General features: G+C 51.8%; 1 long non-coding RNA gene and 1 pseudogene across 1 annotated transcript; both read right to left on the minus strand.

Annotated features, from left to right (window-relative positions):
- Nucleotides 1–2,730: 2,730 nt before the first annotated feature.
- Nucleotides 2,731–3,275, minus strand: LOC118662805 (annotated as a pseudogene).
- Nucleotides 3,276–6,776: 3,501 nt separating this feature from the next.
- LOC118662809 lies at nucleotides 6,777–9,326 on the minus strand. Its single transcript, XR_004969890.1, has 3 exons — nucleotides 9,039–9,326; nucleotides 7,095–7,163; nucleotides 6,777–6,895 (listed from the first exon to the last, which is right to left on the minus strand). It is a non-coding gene; the product is annotated as an uncharacterized LOC118662809 (long non-coding RNA).
- Nucleotides 9,327–14,369: the final 5,043 nt, after the last annotated feature.

Consider the following 14,369-nt stretch of genomic DNA (forward strand, 5'->3'; position numbering starts at 1 on the left):
TTAAAAAAAAAAATATATATGTATATATATATATATATATATTTTTTTTTTACAAAGGAATGAAGTTCTGATACACGCTACAACACAGATGAACCTTGAAAACCGTATTCTATGTAAAAGAAGTCAGACACAAAAGGTCACATATGATTTCATTTATATGAAATATCTAGAATAGGTACAGGGCACAAGGGGAGAGGGGAATAGTGAATGACTGCTTAACAGATATGAGGCTTTCTTTTGGAATGATGATAATATTTTGAAGCTAGATAGAAGGAGTGGTTGAACAACACTGTGAATGTGTAAATGCCACTGAATTGTAAGATGGTTAATTTTATGTTCAGTGCATTTCACCTCAATAAAATAAATTGCATCCGCAAAAGAAAAAGTGCAATGATTTCAGCAGATAGCCTAGTGCGAGTATCAGGGACACTGAGATGAATGAGACCTGCTACCTGCTAAAGCTGGGTTGAGCTCAAAATCTTTGAAGCTGAGAGGGGCTACCTTCTGAGATTCACCTTGCACATTGTGGGTGCCTCTCACCGGTTACTATTCTGACCACCATGCAGACAGACTTCCAGAGCTGCTGCCCCTCCCATCGTAGTGACTTGGGTTGGTACGACACACAATGCATCCTCTTAGTAACTTAGCACTGGAGAAACCTGTCAAACACAACCTCAGCCATGTGATCAAGGTTAGCATTAACCGTAAGTCATGTTGATCTTATGTACTTTAGATCTGAGGTGACGAGAATGTCACTATACCTGTGTGATCTTACTCCCAAGAACTCATAAATCCCATCTAATCATGCGGAAAACGCCAGAAAAAAAAACAAAAACCAAAAAACTAAGAGATAGTCTACAACCTGTCTGACCAATATTCCTCAAAACTGCCAAGGTCATCAAAAACAAGGAGGGTTTGAGCAACTGTCCCAGACTAGAAAGGGGGCAGGGAGGCATGATGATTCATGTGATGTGGTACCTGGGACAGAAAAAGGACATTAAGTAAAAGCTAAAGAAACTCAAATGAAATATGGACTTGAGTTAAGTAATAATAATGTATCAATATTGGTTCATCATTTGTGACAAATATAAGATGTTACAATAGAGGAACAAAGTAGGGGTGCACAAGAATCCTCTATACTTATCTTTGCAACTTTTCTGCAAATATAAAACTATTCTTTTAAAAAGTTTATTTATTTTTAAAGCTTATAGAGAAGGTATATTATCTTTAAAAATGCAATCTTTTAAAGTCCTTCCTGATAGAGGCTATAACAAGGCTGTTCAGACAGAGATGACACAGGAAAATGAACAGAGTGGAGTGTGACCTACTGGTATATCAGATGACACTTGTTCTCTGGGGGACTAATTGATCCCAGGGACTTGCTTTCTGACCTGCCTCTTCCTGATTTGGGAGCACCCCTGTAGACACCAATACCTTTAAAAACCCAGACTAAGAGAGTCAGGGTCTCTCCTCCATAGCCTGGGACCCCACAGCAGCTCTGCTTTGCGGGCCCTGAACCACATACCTTCCCCAGGGGACTTATACCAGGAAGAACTTAAGATGAGACATCTCACCGTGTTCCCACAGGGCGGAGTCTCCAGGCCTGATGCTTACATTCTAAGTCAACAATAGAATATCTTCACCCAACATAACATCCACAGATGCCCCCACCCACTAACCAGGGGCCATTTCCTTCTCGGATGAGCAAACATTCCTCCCTTTGGTGCAGGAGGACATCATGGCTTTGACGGAGGCCTTTCTCAAATACAACTGCATTGCAGGGAAGTGTAGAAATTAAGGGGGAATTAAGAGGGATGGTTTAGCATAGACAACCCTAGATTCAAATCCTGATCCCATCACTTCTTAATTTACGAAGACACGATGACCCTCAGTTTCCACAACTATAAAATAAGAACACTAATAATGTCAATTTTATAGGATTTTTGTAGGATGAGATGAGGTAATTCATGGAATGTACTTAGCACAGTATATGGTATAAGGTCTCAGGCTTCCGTCAAGGTCCTAGGATGAAACTGATAGAAGGTCACAGGCTCCAGGGAAGTGGCACCTGCCACTAAGGCCACAAGTCCGTTATGATACAGAAGCCAAATAGAGGGGAGGGCGGGCTGGATCACGGAGCCAGTGGGAGAAAAGGAAGGGAGTTTATTCGCGGCCAAACTTCACTCTGCGGTTATCAGTGGGGAGACTATTGTAGAGTGGCTCTCAAGGTCTCGTGCGTGGTCTGCACCCAACAGTACCTTACATTTACCAGTTTTACGTGATAAAACTGCCCTGTGAGGACTAGTCCTGCACCAGGCACACACCTAGGGAGCCCAGGGAGGTCCAGGAGATCCAAGACATGCATTGATGTGGCCTGAGTTTCTGGAGTGTCTGTGATGTGCCAGACATGACCCCTCTAGTTGCTGGGCCATGAGGAGGCCTGGGTGGTACACCCAGGGACAGTCAGGGTGGCAAAACAGTCAGAAGTCTCAGGGTATATAAGCCCCAATTGGACCCTGGTGCCCAGCAGTGTGCTTGGCACACAGTAGGTGCTTATTTTTTTTTGGGGGGGGGGAGTTACCAAATTATTTGAAGGAATGATATAAATGAAAGAACAAAAGTAGATTGTTTGACACAACTTGTAGAGACGGTATAGGCAACCCCAACTTGATTTCACTGCCTTGGTGACCAGGGAAGTCAGCCCAGTGGGTATGGGCAGCCAGCAAAGGTTTAGCTCTCATCACTGTCTCTCAGGGTGTGCTTGTCAAAGAGATACTGCACCATGTCAGATTTCGGGGGCCTCCATCTGGCACAAGTTGGTTACATGGTCACCCAAGTCTTTGATAGATTTCACCTCATTCAGATAATGAGTCTCAATTAAGTCACACAAATGAGGGTTGTCTTTGCCAGTGGCTGGTTGGTACGAGTCTGGTGGTGACTGATTCCCACTTTTCCCAAGTGTAACGCACACTCCATTGCATTCAGCCCTCCCTCCCAGTCGTCACGGTCAGGTTTCTTCACACCTTAAGGATTATTTGGCCACCTCCTTGGTTCTGCAGTTTCATCAGTTTCTCAGCATGTCCCCTCTCCTTATGAGATTGGTGAAGAAAATATTTGACAAAGTGATTCAAAGCCACGTCATCTCAGTGGAAGTAGTAAGACGTGAACAGGCAGACATAGGAGGCACAGAGCGCCAGGTTGACCTGGCAGTTAATGGCGGCCTCTGAGTTCTAGTGGTAGTTCTGGTGCACCTGTGAGGGAGTCTAGGTTATCATGGTGGGTACGGGGCGGGCCTTGGGGTGGCCCAAGGGCCCTGTGAGGAGGTGGTGGAGGGCTGGCTCTGAGCAGCAGGCTGGAGTCGGGGTCTAGCATGGGTTCCATCCAAGCACTGTTGGAGCAGGAAACTGTGGGAACTCTTTGCAAAGACTGTCAGTAGGTGCATATTGAGCAGGCAAATGGGAGAATGCAAGGTCCCTGTTGTCAGTAGAAATTCCCAATGGGAGGTGTGAAAGAGGGGACATTTTATTCAGGCGAGTAGTTTGCAAACAGGGAAATGCAGCCTCTGTTGGATGCTAAACGTTTGTCTTTTATGGAGAAAGTTCCCAGCCTGGTTCCCAGTTTGGTCCATTGTTATGCAAATGAGGAATCTAAATTTTCATAACTGATTGGTCCAAACAGTACAGTCCTGACTGGTCAGAACTGTGCATTCTGATTGGTTGTTGTGGAGCAGTTCTGATTGGTCAGTACAGGTGCAAATGAGAATATAGTTGCACAGTTCCCATCGGACCATCAGGTCCCTAAGTCCACTGGTCAATATTATACCAGGAACTCCCCTAACAAGGTTGACTCAGCAGAAGCCCAGTGCTGGAGGTTGAAAGCTCAGCCTGCAGCTTTCCCCTGAGACACAGTGTGTGAGGAGCTTCCATCAATATTGTCTGCTAGACCCTGGTTATGAATTTGGGCCCAGTTTACCAGGGGGAGTCTTTCTTGGCAGATATATTCCTTCTTGGGGTTCACACTATCCTCAAGGCTTTCACAGTCTAGCAGGGGAGACATGGCACACCACACACCCAGGAAGAAGCTGGCCTAGGAGTGGCCGTTGGATACCTTGAGGGAGTGGAGTACTTCCTGGGTGACGTGGAGGAGGATGGTGTGAGCCTGGTTGCAGAGCAGGAACACTGCTGCATGTGCAGGGCCTAGAGTGCTGGGCTTGCTGCATGACTCAGGGCAGGGCAGGGCTGTGGGCTGGAGGAAGGGTGGGGCACCCAGGAAAGTGCCAGTAAACCCCAGGAGGAGCCAGCCTCATCCCTTCCTTCCTTCCTTTCTTCCTTTCTTTCTTCCTTCCTTCCTTCCTTCCTTCCTTCCTTCCTTCCTTCCTTCCTTCCTTCCTTCCTTCCTTTCTTCCTATACTGCTTCTGGGCAAAGGCCACTGCAGAGGTTCACGGATAAACAACAGCTTTGATGGCTTCTGCAACGTAAGTAGCAAAGATCAAAATGGCATAAAACACCCTGGCCGGTGTGGCTCAATGGTTCAGTGTCGACCTCTGAACCAGGAGGTCATGGTTTGATTCCCAGTCAGGGCACATGCCCGGGTTGAGATCCCCAGTAGAGGGCATGCAGGAGGCAGCCGATGGATGGTTCTCTCTCATCATTGATGTTTCTATCTCTCCCCCTGTCACCCTTCCTCTCTGAAATCAATAAAAAATATATTTTTTAAAACGGCATAAAACTGGAATAATTTTCTCAGTACCAAAAATAAGCAACAGCTCAAAGATTACTTTAAAAAATAAGGGCAGCTAAGTGTAATTGAGCTGGAGCATCAGCATTGGGCAAAGCTGGGTTAAAATCCTGGCTTAGCCTAAACATCTAGTGCAGTGGTTCTCAACCTTCCTAACGCCGCGACCCTTTAATACAGTTCCTCATGTTGTGGCGACCCCCAATTTCATTGTTACAAATTGAACATAATTAAAGCATAGTGATTAATCACAAAAACAATATGTAATTATATATGTGTTTTCCGATGGTCTTAGGTGACCCCTGTGAAAGGGTCGTTTGACCCCCAAAGGGTCGCGACCCACAGGTTGAGAACCGCTGACCTAGTGCCTAAACTCCCCCAGCAAATCACCTAACTCCCTAAGCCTCAGTTTCTTCATTTTAAATCTGGCACTGGAGATTGTGTCTGTGGGGGCCTGGCCCACCCAGTAGGGGTTCAGTGACGGGTAGGTAGACATCGCCTGTCACTGTCACTGCACCACCCCACACCATGGCTGTGAAAGGCCTGGGCATTCATGCTAAACGCCACAGGGGCCCCCACAAGGAGCAGAAAGTCACTCATCTTTCCTAATATTGTTGAGTGACTATGATCATCTAAAATTTCCCCAGCAACAGCCTATGCCCAAGAGGAGAGAACAGTGCGGTCACCTGGCTCTCTCAGTCAGCCGCAAGGAGCGCACCCCTCTCGCAGCTCTCTGTCAATCCATGTCCTGTGTTGGGTTCTCAGCCTAGTCCTAGAGGGCATGAGAGAAGAGGAAGGCCCAGCCCCTGCCTCCAGAAGTGTAGACTCTCACAGGCCAGGCCACTGTGAGTAGTAGCACACCTGATATGAAGCCTCCCAGGCCGTGGGTGCACAGCACCTGACAGAGCTGCCCAGTTCTGGCTCTTTGCATGGTGACCTCTCGGTCTGGTCTGCACTGTCCTCCATGCCAGCCACACTCCTCTCCTGGTTGTTCCCTGCACATGCCAGGCCTCCTCCACCTGTGCTCTTCCCTCCATCTGGGAGGTCCTTCTTCCAACTCGATGGGGAAGGTCTGCTGGGAGGCCCTCTCTCCTCGGTTCTCCCTCAGCATTTTCATTTCTTCCACTAATATTGATTGAAGTCTGCTGTGTGGTAGGACTTGCATAAAGCAGAACATGGGCCCCACCTGTGTGATGCCTCCGGGCACATGGATGCCTCAGTCCTTGTGAAAGGGCAATTATCTCCTCATTCTGTGATTGTCTGTATATCTGTCTCCCCGCTAGCCTGTGAGTTCCATGGAGCAGGGGCTGTGTCTGTCCTGATCTCTGTTGTGTGTCCAGCGCCTGCCACATAGAGGGTGCTCAGTTGGTTGAACGGCTCCATGTCAGTGTCAGACAAGGAGTCTGACAGCACTCTGGGAACTCAGAAGAGGCAGTCCTGATGCTAAAGAAAATCCAAGAAAGGGTTCCTGCCATGGGTATATTTTGCATAGGAGGGGAGGGGGGCAGGAATAGAGCAAGGGTGTGGAGGTAGGAATGATCCTGGGCTGTGCCGGAGATGGTATGAAGACCTTCCTGCCTTATTGGGAGGAGCAGTGGGGAGGTTAGCTGAATTCAGGGCAGGAGGAGTTCAGGTGCTGCCTCTTAGAGCCTCGGGGCCTCTCTGCCTTTCTACACGGTTCTTGGTTTCCCCCACCTCCTCGTTCTCTCTCCCTCATCCCTCTATCTCCTAACAAGACACCAAGAAGTCCATGGGCAAGGGACTCAAAGAGCAGCAAGGTAAGTGGCCAGAACTCTGGTCATCTGAGAGTCTAGGACAGTGGTTCTCAACCTTCCTAATGCCGCCACCCTTTAATACAGTTCCTCATGCTGTGGTGACCCCCAACCATAAAATTATTTTCGTTGCTACTTCATAACTGTAATTTTGCTACTGTTAGGAACCGTAATGTAAATATCTGATATGCAGGATGTATTTTCCTTGTTACAAATGGAACATAATTAAAGCACAGTGATTAATCACAAAAACAATTTGTAATTATATATGTGTTTTCCGATGGTCTTAGGCGACCCCTGTGAAAGGGTCGTTCGACCCCCACAGGTTGAGAACCGCTGGTCTAGGACTTTTCGCTGTTGAAGTCCCAGCTCCAATCACCTTCCCCACCTGGAGATGAAATACAAGTCACCCAGTTAAAGTTGAATTTTAGATAAATGATGAATAATTCTTTGGCATAAGTAATATTTGGGACATGCTTATACTAAAAAAGTATTTGTTTCTTATCTGAAATTCATAGTTTTATTTGCTAAACCTGGCAACCCTTTCCCCACCCACCCCCACCCCCATTTCAGAATCTGTCACTCACCTCTGCCTCGAGCCCCCAGGGAACCATCAGAGCGGTCCTGGGACATTCTGACAGAATGGGACTCCAGGGCTAGAAGAAACATTAAAGGTCGTTAGCCCACCACGCCCTGATGTGTGGACTAGGAGACCGAGACCCAGAGCGGACCGGCACTGGCCAGCTCCTGGGCCCCTTGCACCTCCTTGGCTACTACTTAGGCCTCCTGGAGAGCAGAAGGGGCCTGAGAAAGGCAGTGCGTCCCCATGTTTCTGCTCTGACACCCCCACCCCTACTGCGGGCATTTTCCTGGATCCTGGCACCCCCAGGTGAATCATCTCTACCTGCCAGACTAGACCTAGGGCAGTGCCCAGGCCCAGGCGAGGCTGAGCGGTCCTGGATGGAGGGGTCTCATGGGCAGGAGAGGGTGGGTGGGGCTGGACCTCGTGGGAGAGGCTGGTCTTCCAGGCGGCTCATGGCCTGGCCATCCCCTCAGGCCCTTCTGATAGCCAGGCCAGGTGGGACCCTCAGAGATGTCTCAGCTCGTCGACCCTGCCAGCCTCACTATCTCATCTCACAATGCCGGTCCACTGAGTGCTGCGCATCCTCCAGCTCCTAATCCTTACATTCCCGCACCTTAGTCATCTGGAGAGTCCATGGTAGGAATCCGCTTGTACCCAGGGGGAATGGATAAACAAAGGAAGCAGAGGCAGGGAGTCAGGGCAGGGGCTTGGCCAAAATCACTCACACCACAAGCAGGGTTTTCTCTGTGGAATAACCAGTTGAAACTGCCCACTCCTACCCTGCTCTGTGCTTCTTCATCGCACTTTTCCCTCCTTGACATTCTATTATGTATTAGGTGGTTGTTGTTTTTTTATGGCCAGTCTCCAGTTAAAACAAATCCTGTTCACTGTCTTGAGATCCTAGAACTGAGCCTGGCACTGAGTAGGTGCTGAATAAGCATGTGTTGGAGGAAATTCCCCCTATTCCAGTTCACTTTGTGTGGAACACATTACATGATGGCACAGCCTCCCACCCGCACCCATCCTGTCCTCAGACATGCTCTGTGCTGGGCTGTGGGCTCCCCAGCTCGGGGTCCATGGCTTCCTCCTCCAATCGCAGCCCAGCCTGGGTCCTGGGACTAAGAACATACAGCAAGGGCTGAGATGGAATGACAGTGGGTTTAGGGGTGCTGCTTGGTGAGAGGTTGGGCTCTCATCTGTCTGGCCCAGCACATCCCTGTGGACAAGACAAGCCCCCAAAATCTGGGCATGGCCAGGGAGCTCAATCTCAGAGTCACACCGAGCTGACCACCCCCAACCAGTGTGGCCCATGAATAACCCTAAGCCAGGAGCTGATGGCCCTTCTGCCTCGCCATGTTACCTGGCCCATCCCCACCCCTGCTGAGCCTCCTTCTGCCTGTCTGTGCAGTGACGGCCTCGGGCTGACGGATCTCTAAGGTCTACCAGCCCAGGCCACCTTTGGCTTGTTCCTACTCCACCCCAGACCTACGCACCAGCTTCTCCTGGTGCCCTGGGGGTGTCCCTTCTCCCTAGGCCCCAGACCCTCCCCTTCATCCTGGTCACACCCTTTGCTGTCCCTATTGCCTGCCCTTCTCTGGGGCCCAAGTCCAGGTCCTGTCTTGCTTGGGGCCATGGGACTGTTCTGGGGGTACCTGGGACACTTCAAAGTCATCCAGAGAACCTTTCTCAGAGAGGATCTGTCCAGACTTGCCTGGCCCCAGCCCTCTGACCTGTCTCCGCCCTAGGCAGACACTCCCTGGTATGTCCAAAGCTGAACTCTGCATCTTCCACCAGGCCTGCTCCTCTCTCAATCTCAGCAAAGGCGCCTCCAGCCAGCTGGTCACCTGGGCCAGGACCCCGAGATCACTGTTCCTCCCTGCTCTCATCCCATCTCTCGTCCAGTCCTTGCCATCCCTCTGTGACATCCTGGGCATTGTCCACTTCTCACCTTCAGCAGCCTCGGACTTCATCTTCTCCCCCTTGAACCTTGAGAGCAGAGGGCTTCTTGACACCACGCTCTCTCTGCCTTTAGTCCATGCTCCATGCAGCAGCCAGAGAGGGATCCTACTGGCAGCAAATCCAGCCTCATCATCTCCTGCTCAAAACTCATCCGTGGCTCCCCATTGCCCTCAGGATAAAGTCAGTTCCTTGGCCTGGCATTCGAGGTGCTTCAGGGTCCGGACCCTGCCAGCCTCACTAGCTCCTCTCACAATGCCGGTGCACTGAGTGCTGAGCATCCTCCAGCTCCCAGCCTTGGCCCAAGGCACTCCTTCCGCCTGGAATGCCTTCCTCCTTCCCAATCCTTAGATTCCTCCACCTTAGTCATCTGGAGAGTCCATGGTAGGAATCCGCTTGTACCCAGGGGGAATGGATAAACAAAAGAAGCAGAGGCAGGGAGTCGGGCAGGGGCTTGGCCAAAATCACTCACACCACAAGCAGGGTTTTCTCTGTGGAATAACCAGTTGAAACTGCCCACTCCTACCCTGCTCTGTGCTTCTTCATCGCACTTTTCCCTCCTTGACATTCTATTATGTATTAGGTTGTTGTTGTTTTTTTATGGCCAGTCTCCAGTTAAAACAAATCCTGTTCACTGTCTTGAGATCCTAGAACTGAGCCTGGCACTGAGTAGGTGCTGAATAAGCATGTGTTGGAGGAAATTCCCCCTATTCCAGTTCACTTTGTGTGGAACACATTACATGATGGCACAGCCTCCCACCCGCACCCATCCTGTCCTCAGACATGCTCTGTGCTGGGCTGTGGGCTCCCCAGCTCGGGGTCCATGGCTTCCTCCTCCAATCGCAGCCCAGCCTGGGTCCTGGGACTAAGAACATACAGCAAGGGCTGAGATGGAATGACAGTGGGTTTAGGGGTGCTGCTTGGTGAGAGGTTGGGCTCTCATCTGTCTGGCCCAGCACATCCCTGTGGACAAGACAAGCCCCCAAAATCTGGGCATGGCCAGGGAGCTCAATCTCAGAGTCACACCGAGCTGACCACCCCCAACCAGTGTGGCCCATGAATAACCCTAAGCCAGGAGCTGATGGCCCTTCTGCCTCGCCATGTTACCTGGCCCATCCCCACCCCTGCTGAGCCTCCTTCTGCCTGTCTGTGCAGTGACGGCCTCGGGCTGACGGATCTCTAAGGTCTACCAGCCCAGGCCACCTTTGGCTTGTTCCTACTCCACCCCAGACCTACGCACCAGCTTCTCCTGGTGCCCTGGGGGTGTCCCTTCTCCCTAGGCCCCAGACCCTCCCCTTCATCCTGGTCACACCCTTTGCTGTCCCTATTGCCTGCCCTTCTCTGGGGCCCAAGTCCAGGTCCTGTCTTGCTTGGGGCCATGGGACTGTTCTGGGGGTACCTGGGACACTTCAAAGTCATCCAGAGAACCTTTCTCAGAGAGGATCTGTCCAGACTTGCCTGGCCCCAGCCCTCTGACCTGTCTCCGCCCTAGGCAGACACTCCCTGGTATGTCCAAAGCTGAACTCTGCATCTTCCACCAGGCCTGCTCCTCTCTCAATCTCAGCAAAGGCGCCTCCAGCCAGCTGGTCACCTGGGCCAGGACCCCGAGATCACTGTTCCTCCCTGCTCTCATCCCATCTCTCGTCCAGTCCTTGCCATCCCTCTGTGACATCCTGGGCATTGTCCACTTCTCACCTTCAGCAGCCTCGGACTTCATCTTCTCCCCCTTGAACCTTGAGAGCAGAGGGCTTCTTGACACCACGCTCTCTCTGCCTTTAGTCCATGCTCCATGCAGCAGCCAGAGAGGGATCCTACTGGCAGCAAATCCAGCCTCATCATCTCCTGCTCAAAACTCATCCGTGGCTCCCCATTGCCCTCAGGATAAAGTCAGTTCCTTGGCCTGGCATTCGAGGTGCTTCAGGGTCCGGACCCTGCCAGCCTCACTAGCTCCTCTCACAATGCCGGTGCACTGAGTGCTGAGCATCCTCCAGCTCCCAGCCTTGGCCCAAGGCACTCCTTCCGCCTGGAATGCTTTCCTCCTTCCCAATCCTTAGATTCCTCCACCTTAGTCATCTGGAGAGTCCATGGTAGGAATCCACTTGTACCCAGGGGGAATGGATAAACAAAGTTTTTCTCAGGGTGCATGTGTGTGCTTTGAGAGCCAGTCAATATTATCTATTTATTCACGAACACCTGTCCTTCGTTCAAAAAGGATTTGAAGTGGGCTGTTAAATATTTGTTGAGTGCGGGCCACATGCTACAAAGCCCTGTGCGTACATGCGCTTACCCACACTCCCCCTTGCAGACACAAGTCCAGGGAGTCACAAGGGCAAGGGCACAGGGCTCCAGGGCTAGGGGATTCAGAGGAGTTGAGAGGAAGGAATGGGGAGCTAGGCAGGTGGGGGACAACAGCGAGAGGGGCATGGCAACAGGCAGGAACAGAGGCAACAGAAGGAGCAAAGCCTGGGAGAAGGGGGGGAACCCCAGCTTCCCTCTGTGACCCCTGCTTGCATTTTCCTTTCCTCTTGCCCAGTCAGCCTTAAGACCTGTTCCCCTGCAACATCACTGGATGGGGGACAGAGCGAGGATAGAAACAGTGAGGGCGAGGACTGTGGGAGCCACTTGGGCTCCAGATGCCCTGGGAGAGGGAGCCAGTTCCCCACAGGAGGGAGCCTAGGTTCTCAGCCAGCTGACAGCCCAGGGGCACAGCTCACTCCAGAGTTCCCAGCGCTCTTTTCACCCTCCATTCATTTCCTCTGTCCCTCCCAACCAGTCTGTATGTATCACCACATCCATTTCATCAGGGAGGAGACCAAAGACCAGAGTGTTGTTGACAGCAAGGACTCCATTCCTTTGTCCTCAGAGGCTAAAATCCTTCCTCTGTCCCAGGTGCCATCTGCTCCTGAATCCTTCGCAGCTGGACACAGCAAGGGGGCTCACGGAGTATGTGTTAGGTTGGCATGAGAGAGGGATCGTGAGAGGGGTCCCCTCTCTGCATCCTCCAGGCAGAAAGGCACTAATGGCGGGGCTTGACCTCCATGGGCTATTTTAGATGCTGGGCCCCTCTGCGTTTCTACCCAGCCCTGGAACCCAGTTGGGCACCAGGAGACCTGGGCTCTTGCCCCAGCTTTGCCATCACTTGCTTGTGACCCTGGTCAAGACCTTGGCCCCTCAGGCTTTTTCTAAGGTGCTGAGCTAGAAGGTTTTAAGGTGCTGAGCTCCCTGGTCTCTGTGACTTCTGGGTTTCCATGGGATTTGGTTTGTCTGTCTGCAGAGGCTGAGAATAGGATCAGTTCCCATCCCATGCTGCTGGTCACCACCAAGGGGTGCTCTCCAGGCAGTGGAGATGGTGGCCAGGGGTTAAGGATTCTAGTTGTATTTGTTGCAGCCAAAGCTGAGGCTGGCCTGCTCCACTCTCCGCTGACTTCAACACTGAGTGTCTGGGAACTGACCCAGGTTGAGCTGAGGCAGCTGTCAATGCAGCCCTAAAATTAGCCCCGACAGGAATAGGGAGGGGGCACTGGCCCAGGCTTCAGGCTCCCACAGTGAGGGACTGAGCCCACACCTCACTCAAGGCCGGAGAGGTCAGCCAGAGTCCTGGCAGTGAGCCTGCCATGATGCTGGGTGGGAGAATCACAAATGAGTACGGACACATTTCAGAAGGGGGATTGAAGGAAGGCGCCCTCTACCAGTTGCTTGAGCCCTGAAGTGACTCCCAGCCCCCAGCTTGTCAGAGGCCTGGGAAGGGCCAGGGAGGAGCCTTGCTATTTATATTCTTCTAGACCAGGGTTGGGGGCCAGCCTGTCCTTCCAAGGCTGAGTTGGATAACCTTATACCTCAGCACCACTGCCAAGCACAGAGGAGGAGACAGGAGGTATAGCAGCCTTCTATGAGAGGGCTGGAGACATGGGGACAGACCCAGGGCCCACCCCCCTCCCACTCAGGGATAGCAGCTCTGCACACGGCCCTCCCATCTGCCTTGGTGCTCTGAGGATCTTACTAAATGCAGATTCTGATTCAGAAGGTCTTGGGTGGGGTGTGAGAGAGATTCTTCAAGGTTCTAACAAGGTCCTAGATTGGTCTGCAGACCACACATTGATCATGAATCTTACTTCCTGGCCAGCCTGGGTGGACCCCCAGACCAGACACCCTATCTTCTGTCCACAGGTAATCCCCACCCCCACCCTAGTAGATCTGGCACAGGTGCATGTGATCTTGGGAGCGTGCGTGCAACTGGGTAGGCATGGGTGAGTGCACGAGTAAAGCAGCAGCAAGGATGAGTAGGTGAGGGAGGAGCTGTGCACAGGATTCAGAGGGTGTGCAGAAAGCAGGTGGGGAGAAGGCAGGAGACAAAGGAATGAGTCAGATCAGCCTGGGCTTGAATCCTCACTCTGACTTCCTCTCTGTGAAATGAGTGCATAATAGATGCTTCCTGAGGCTGCTGCTATGGGAAAGAAATGTAATAGTGCATACAAAGTAGCTTCCCCAGGGCAGCCTGACATATGGTAGGTGCTCAGGATATGAGCTGGTCCTTTCCTCCGCTCTTGACTGTCCTGCTTGGCCATCTGGGAATGGCGTCTGGCCTGGCTGTTGCAGCCAGTTCCCTGGTTAGGAGGAGGCATCTGGGGAAGGCCAGGGACACGCAGGGGCAAGGCCAGTAGGGCGGTGTTGGAGTCACGGCTAAGAGGCAACCAAAGGAGAGAGACATCCAGGCTCAGGGCCTGGCCCACTGCCCCTTGGGTTGGCCCAGACAGGAGACGCTGAAAGACTACAGATGCCCTCAACTCAGGAAAGGCAAACATCCTGTTTTTCAGGGAAACAAACACCCTGTCCCTTGACTCAGCCTTCAGCTATGCCAGGTACATCAGCCCTCATGGTTCTCTGCCGACTGTGCCCACTGGGGGCCAAATCTCCTCTGGTCTGGGCTGGCGATCCGTTAGGCGGTGTCTTTGGAAGTTCCTGGTGACTAATTTTCTCTTCCTCCACCCATGACCCTAACCTTGCTACGGGAGCTGGGGTGTCCCTGACACTGGGTGGCTCCCAGCATGGGCATCTGTGAGGCATCAGTGGGCAGACCCTTACTTACCGGGCACATTTGCTGCCCGAGTCCCTCCTAGGGTAATGAGCTGCCCTCTGTAGGCCTCTCCAAAAAAGTGGAAAGTTGCCTTAATGGACACTCGTCTCTCCTGGGCCCCAGAGTGAAGGGGCATCAGATGGAAACCCCTGGGATACCAAGAAGCAGGTGCCTGGGAATGGAGCACAGGACCCACTGTGGACGAGAGCAGGCTAAAGGTGGGAGACCAGATTATAGCAATGGTGGGTC

Source organism: Myotis myotis, unplaced genomic scaffold (genome assembly GCF_014108235.1).
Source record: "Myotis myotis isolate mMyoMyo1 unplaced genomic scaffold, mMyoMyo1.p scaffold_m19_p_10, whole genome shotgun sequence".
Taxonomy (NCBI): Eukaryota; Metazoa; Chordata; class Mammalia; order Chiroptera; family Vespertilionidae; genus Myotis; species Myotis myotis.